Here is a 7,572-nt window from a genome sequence, read left to right as displayed (position 1 = left end):
TAAGCATTTAATTAATTTATTTACTCGCTATTAATCATCAATTGCACTAATTTAGCGTTCAAGCGCTAAAAACACAACCACCACCCCTTCAATCCAACCCCACCCCCTATGGCAGCGATGTCACATTTGACTATCCCCAACTTGACACGTGTCACACTAGACTCTTGACAAGAGTACACTCCCTCCATCTATCGTGGCAAACATCCGTTGACCCCCCCCCCTTCCGGGAGCTTCTGGTCACTTCAAAGTGCCCATTCAACTCAACGCCTCGGACAACGCTGTTCGTCTGGCACTAGCCTTTATCAAGATATAATCTCCCTTGATGTGCCGAGCTCTGATAATCTCCCCTTCATAAACCACCTGACCACCTGGGCTGATTTCCTGGACTTTCAACTCGCGCCTTCGTGCAATGTCTATCTCCCGGAAACGCCGTCACGGTCAAGCGAGGATCTCTTTGTCAAAGACGCCAGATAGTCTAGACCACCTTTGCACTTATCTCCCGCCACTCAGCCCCCCCCCCCTTTTCTATCCACGTGTATATGGACAAACTTCATCGTCCGATCTCATTCACGCTGGAGAGCCCACAGGGAGCACATCTAACTCTTGCTTGAGCTCTAGACTATTTTCATTCCCTTATTTCACTTTGGATTGGTGGTATGTAACTTAGTAAAGTGCTTGAGAACCATTTTACTTAGTAATGTATATATATATATATATATTTGTGCATTTATTACTACATTACTTGTGTATATATTTGTGCATTCTTATCATGGATGATGTAAGTAGATTACTGTATACTTATATTTTATAGCATGACCTTTATGGCTAAATGTTCAAGCCATTTGGACTAGAATTTATTACCAATTCTTACCAGATGTATTTAGCTCTTTAACTATCATTAATTTAACTCTGATATATTAGCGCTCAGCACGAGCCTTCAATATAGTATCATTGATTAATTCCTTGGCAGGGAATTATCCAAACATTTATGTAAACATGTCTTATTACTGAGTATGTATTTACTTATGCTCTATGCTTACTTATGTGAGAGCATGGGCGAGTATCAGACGTTGATCTCCCCTTCCCCTTTCATCTCATTTATCTAAGCGATATAGGTACTTGCTATTCACCGTGATTGGTGAGCGTCACTTATATTACTTATCATATATCACTTGTTACTGTTTGTTATTTCCCTTTATGGGAGTCCCCATTATTATTGTTACCTCCCTTGATGGGGCACTTTATTCATTTGTTAGGTCCCTTTGATAAATATGAAACTAGCTTATAGTTTCTCTACATCAGTCTGAAGATGTCCTTCACGGAAAGACATCTACCACCCAGTGTTATCATTATGGCTAAGCCGATTATCACATCATATCGTTGCAGCTTTTATCTATAGGCTACACCCGCCTGAAATCTTAGCAACCTAAAGCTGATAGCAGATTTGCTGGCACCAGATCTGTAGACATCAGACCTACTCATCCTTCAAGAGTCCAAGTAACAACGCTAGCCACAGACTCGTCACTGGCTTAACTGATTGGTAGACGCAGCTTAGCTCTGCAACCATACAAGTTGGACTGCACACGGAGCCTGGATCCACTACGCCAGCCCACCAGCAGACAGCATCAGTACCAGCCACACCCGTCTCACCAGTGCAGCACAGGACCAAAAGCTAAGCAACCAGCCTAATGACACTCAGACCACTTGGTTCTAATATCTGATGATGATAGTCCTATATATGTAAATAAGCTAGATCCCATACTAGCAACTGTACAGCATTTCACCTTTCATTATCTTATTTTGTATAATAAACTGTACATAAGTTTACATCTAAATATAGTATTTGTTGCCTGCATTATAACGCTGTGCTTGTAGTTTATATGTGCAAGTAAGGATTCTCAAACTATAAAATCCCCTAGACACCCAAAACGGCCAATATCTTAATCCGACTTGTCACACAAATACATGTGTTTTTCGTTATCAGCATTTTCAAGGTGGCATAATATACATTCACGGTCATTTGCCCGTCTCCTAACCATAGGGGTCATCCCAAAGATAAGTCTATAACTAATCTCTCTAGCTTTTGGTGGGATATGTTTACTGTGTAGGTTTATGAATGTGTCCTTGAATTCTGTCACCCCAAGAACTCTCCCCCACTTAATCCTATTCATTAGGCTTTCCTGTAACAGCTTTTTAAGTGTTGTGTATGATTCTTTGGTTTTGTTGTGTATTAAATGTTCATTACCAGGTAAAACTCTTGAAATAGATCTGTAAAATGGATGAGTGACTGTACCAAAATAGTGAGGAGTATCATTGTGTATTGGAAGAAGACTACTTAATCTTAAACCATAATAGTAAATTGTCAAGGGAAAGTTTGTTGGGTTTCTAATTACTTGACCTACAAATTTTAGCCTTAGCGACTGTATTTTTGTTTTAACATCTTGCAAGTTTATCCCCCCATCCTCTTTGTTTTGAATGAGTGTAGTGTGCTTAATGCTCCTAATAGTGTTTTTAAATATAAAGCTTCTAATTAACTTGTTCAGCTTGTTTATGAATTTAGGAGGTGGCTCTGTAAAAATAAAAATTCCGCAATAAAAAAAAATGTTCAGACAAATGAAGTTTATAAGATCACTATTCATTTTAAATTAGGTTTAACTAATAATGCATACTAATTAGCTTTTTCTCTTTAAAAAAACTGCTTGCATAACTTATTTTAAAATTAGATTTTTCTCTTTCAGAAAAAAAAAGTAGCCGTTGCATCAGAACTTTGAATGGTCTAAAATATTGTGATGTCGGATTTTCAATATCTTTTCTAGTTTACGAGATCTAAACGGGACGGACGGACAGACGGACAGACGGTCAGACGGACAGACATTTCACACAAAACTAATAGCCTCTTTTCCCCTTTCGGGAGCCGCTAAAAATTATTAAGAAAAATGAGATGCAATTTTTTGTTGACACAAAAAAAAGTTCATTTAATTAAATCAGTCTATGGTATATCAAGCTATATATTTAAACTATGTTCAGTGAGGTCTTGTCTTCTTTTGTTCGCCCTTTTCTGCGCCAAGAGAAAATCTGTCATCCAAATGACCTTAACCGAAAATAATTTTATTAATTAAAATCTAGATCTATATTTTGAAAGTTTTTTAGCTTTAACGGACATTTAAAAAATAATTTTATTACAAGACTTTTTTTTTAAATTTCTTTTGTAAATAGAAATCAACAGATGTAATCCACTGTGCATTGCAACATTTTCATATAATTTAGGAGGAGAGGGAAGCATGTAACTACCATGACCTCAGGCACTAATCTGACTTATTATATATTCATGAAATAATAAAAAAAAATGTCAAAAAAAATTCGGTGGATGGGGGTTGAAACCCATAATATACATACAGTAATATAGTTTATTTTATTATAAAAGCTACGTGTTTCTTACATTATAGTCAGACTATCTCGCGTCAAAACGTTACTTGTGCCACAACGGCTTGCGCCAAACATCTCGAGCGAAAACGGTCGCGCTAAATCAGCTGCGCCAAAACGTCACGTACCAAACTAAAGATGTTGAAGAATTGCATTACTAAAATATTTTTTCCTCAATACATTGAGTATACAAAATAAGGAAGTGTATTGCAATTTCTGAAACTTGGTTGCTTGGTATAATATTAAAATAAAAATTTATGTAACATAATTTTTTCAAATGTATAGAGTAAATATGTTCTTACTTCAATCCTTCCTCTTTTCTTCTGGCAATCATCGCAGACAAGTTCTATAGGAATGATCACATAATTTTGTTTGTGTTAATATATGTGTAAGTACATTTTTTAAAAAAGAACATTAGAAAAGGATTTTCTGTTATCACACAAAACTTTGAGACTACCCCATCTAATCCGCGTATTCGCAAGGAATATTTAATTTTGGTTTTGATAGTCTGAGATAATAACATTTAAAAAATTTATTTGGCCCTGTTGTTAACTTAATAACTAATAAATTATCATTGATAAAGAGATTTTAAGACTTTTAGGCAAGACAAAAACCGAAAATGTATAATGTTTGTAAAAAAAAAAAAAATGAAGGGGTATCAAACGTTTACTTCGATAATGTTTGCTTGGTGTCTCAGCAGTTACCAACAGAGCTATTATCAATTTAATTAAATGGAACTAGAATTTTAATATAGATCTATCTAAATTCAACTTCTGATTTAGTAATATTAAGAACTCTATCTACTAGATTTAGATTTAGAAATTACTTCGGTAATGTTTGTTTGATATCTCAGCAGTTACCAGCAGAGCTATAAGCGATTTAATAGTGTACATTTACATTCAAAGTGCGTTCTTAGCCTTTATAAAGAAAAAAAAATGTTTTTTGTTTGTTTTTTACTTTACCAGGAAAAAAATGTTAACTAATATTTGTATTTGTTGTGAACATTTCTTGTACATTTTACAGATATATATTGTTGTAACTCCGCTCACGAGAGACACTGATGGTGCGCATCAGAGCGCCATTCAACACAAGTAATGGAAGACTTGTGGATACAGGAAGAAGAATTGTTGTAGATCTGACTGTAGTCATGGGAGTCTGACGCTAGGTTCGGTCCTGTGTGATACTAGGGAACTGTTTTGGAGACCTGAAGCGACACTAGAAAGTGCGTCGAAGGTCTGTTCTGTGTTCTGGTATTAATTAGGACTTAAGACATTACTCCCTGTGACTTTATAGTGGAAGACCAACTCCAACTACTTATTTATAGCATCATTTATTATTGCCTTTTATCTGTTCGTTGAGTGCCTAACTTACAGTAACAACAATATATATATTGTTACGTATTTCTGAATCTTCTGGCTAGATGTATTAGTTGGCACACAAATAAAAACACAGCAAAGAACTTGACGACTAAACTTTCAGTTTTATCTAACTTTATTGAATAATAACTATAACAATTCGTCACTGTAACATGTAGCGTATACGTCTTACATCGACTGTATCGACTGTAACGGCTCAAGTCCACTCTCTTCTACTGTCTCGCACAGTAGACCACAGTAACGATGACTGTCCTGACTCTTTTCACATGAACTCTCTGGTTTATATACAGTCCCTAATCGTTTGTCCATTATTGCAAAAACACTTCTAGTATCCTCTGGAACAACATGGGAGGAAACATCACATCCTGTCGTTGTTTATACATGTCGATTCCAGAGGACACCTACTGTCACTGTTCATTTGTCACAATGCCCCCCTTCGTAAATCTGTTCGTCCCCTGGAACAACACGTGAGGCACGTCACATCCTGTCTTTGTTTACACGCATAGATTCTAGATAACACTCGGTGCTGTGTCATCTCGTCGGGGTCACACATAGTGACCTCTACCTGTCACTGCTCATACTTATATATATAAGTAATTTTGAAAATACACAAAATCTATCTTTTTCTTTTAACATATTGTTAAAATAAGCCCCCTTACATTTATGCATTTTTTAAAAAGTGGTGTATTTTTCTTTCAAAATTAGCTTTGCTTGATTCATTTAAAAAACAAAATGTAGGCATTGCACCTAAACTGTAGGCTGCAATGAATGGTAACGTATGATTATTGATTTCTTACATAGTTTTTGAGATCTGAGTGTGAGAGACGACAGACAGACATTTTACACAAATTTAATGGGGGATTTTCTTCTTAAGGGGGCCAATAAAAAAAGATTCATATACAAATTACTTTCTGGCATTTTAGACATAGTTAGCTTTTACGAAAAAAATGAATACTTGTAATAAAACCATATAAGTGTATCAGTAAGTATAATAACAAACTACTCCATCTCACTCGCATTTAGAAACATAGTATGAACTAAAAAAGAAGTTGCAAAAGTAATATTCTTACAAATCGAACCAAATATTTTAGAATATAAAGAGGTCCCAGGGATATTTAAGTATAAAGTAATAAGACATTCAATGCTCATATGGTTTGTGGAAAGAGCATTAATGCATAAACATATAAGCTTATACAAACATTTGTAAAAATTCATTTTGTAAAGGCTTGCCAGAATGTTTTTAGGGATAAAATTAAATAGTATAACACTCTAAAGATTTTACTCTGAAATTAATTATTCAAGGTTTGTGCTATTTTACTACGAAAACATTTAAGAGCTCAACTTATGTGCTATTTACCTTTTTCCTTTTCCAACTTTTATAGTTCGTCTTGACTAGCTTTCAACCTTGAAGTTAATTGGCCTATACAATTGCATATTATATATTAATATTTTTTTTTTTTATTTCTGAAGTAATTTCATATAGAAGATAATATTTTAAATAGTTATGAACGTCAAATAAATGTATAAATAACAATGTTTGATAGATATCGATTAGTAAAAGGAAAATTAAATTATTCTTACATTTTTCCATTTCCAACTTGTGTAGATCTTCAATACTTGTTTTCCAAAGTGCAGTTATTTGGTCTGGACAAAAATAACTACATTATAATTCATATATTTAAATAAAATGACTGTATCTTAAATTTTAATTTACAAGCAGTTTACTCATAATATTTATAAAGTAAAAAAATAAGATGAATCATTTTTTTAAAGACTATACATCATTTATGAATATGATGACTTTTTGTAATCCCAAAAAATAAAATACCACTTTTTACTAAGATTAGAACCGTAGACCCCCAATTCGCATAATAAGCGCTAAACCAATCATCCATGTTACATAAAATAGTAAATGGTATTGCATCTACATTTTTCATTAAATACTTTGTAAGCTTTGTTTTAACGTACACTTTTTTTTATGTCCTCTTTTATGAGGCTTTATCTTTTTTTTCATTTACGTGTTTGAAAATTTCTTGTAAGTGGGTCTCATGGCAATGTTTTAAGACGTTTATAAATCATGCCAGAGAACCGAGGGACTAGAATGAAGATAACGTCACTCCCCTATTTAAAATGGGACCGCATTACTAATAAGCTTCACGTTTAAAATTATAGAACTGTATAACACATAATATGCAGCAACATCTTAAACCACTTAGTCAAACATAATGTCCTTATCTATACCATAAAGTATAAAGTAAGGCGTATGTATGTATGTATGTATGTATGTATATGACGAATAGAAATGGAAACCGCTTGACCAATCTCCATAAAACTATGCCGACTTGAGAGTCGACCCTTTAGTAAGATTGTGACAGAGCGTCTCATGAGGTTTGCGGGATATGTTCTCCGACAAAATGAATTACGAATTATGAATAAGAGTTGCGATGACATCCTAGTACAACTTGGCGCCACACATTCATGGAGGTCCCCAGAGCAGGTGGGAAGAGTCTTCAGACATTACCAGTGACAGATTTTTGTGGAAACAGCTTGACGACAAATGTTCAAGTCAGTAAGAATAGCACATTAGGTTTTTGAAATAAACCTTTTTAATAGCAGGAAAATGCACTGTAGATAAGTCAGAATATGCATTTTGTTGGCTTTTAATACCAGAAATAGTGCTTCGCACCTAGCGCTCCCCCAGACCCCATTGTTGGCAATGGCGTGGAGTCTACACTTTTTTCTATGGCACAATAAGCGTCTTCTAAAAGAATGA

At 34.6% G+C, this 7,572-nt stretch overlaps 1 long non-coding RNA gene across 1 annotated transcript; it reads left to right on the top strand.

Moving 5' to 3' along the window:
* Positions 1-478: 478 nt before the first annotated feature.
* Positions 479-1,940, top strand: LOC129924116 (uncharacterized). Its single transcript, XR_008776032.1, has 2 exons — positions 479-654; positions 1,387-1,940. It is a non-coding gene; the product is annotated as an uncharacterized LOC129924116 (long non-coding RNA).
* Positions 1,941-7,572: the final 5,632 nt, after the last annotated feature.

Source organism: Biomphalaria glabrata, unplaced genomic scaffold, assembly GCF_947242115.1.
Source record: "Biomphalaria glabrata unplaced genomic scaffold, xgBioGlab47.1 scaffold_22, whole genome shotgun sequence".
Taxonomy (NCBI): domain Eukaryota; kingdom Metazoa; phylum Mollusca; class Gastropoda; family Planorbidae; genus Biomphalaria; species Biomphalaria glabrata.
This window is presented reverse-complemented; position numbering and strand designations above follow the sequence as displayed.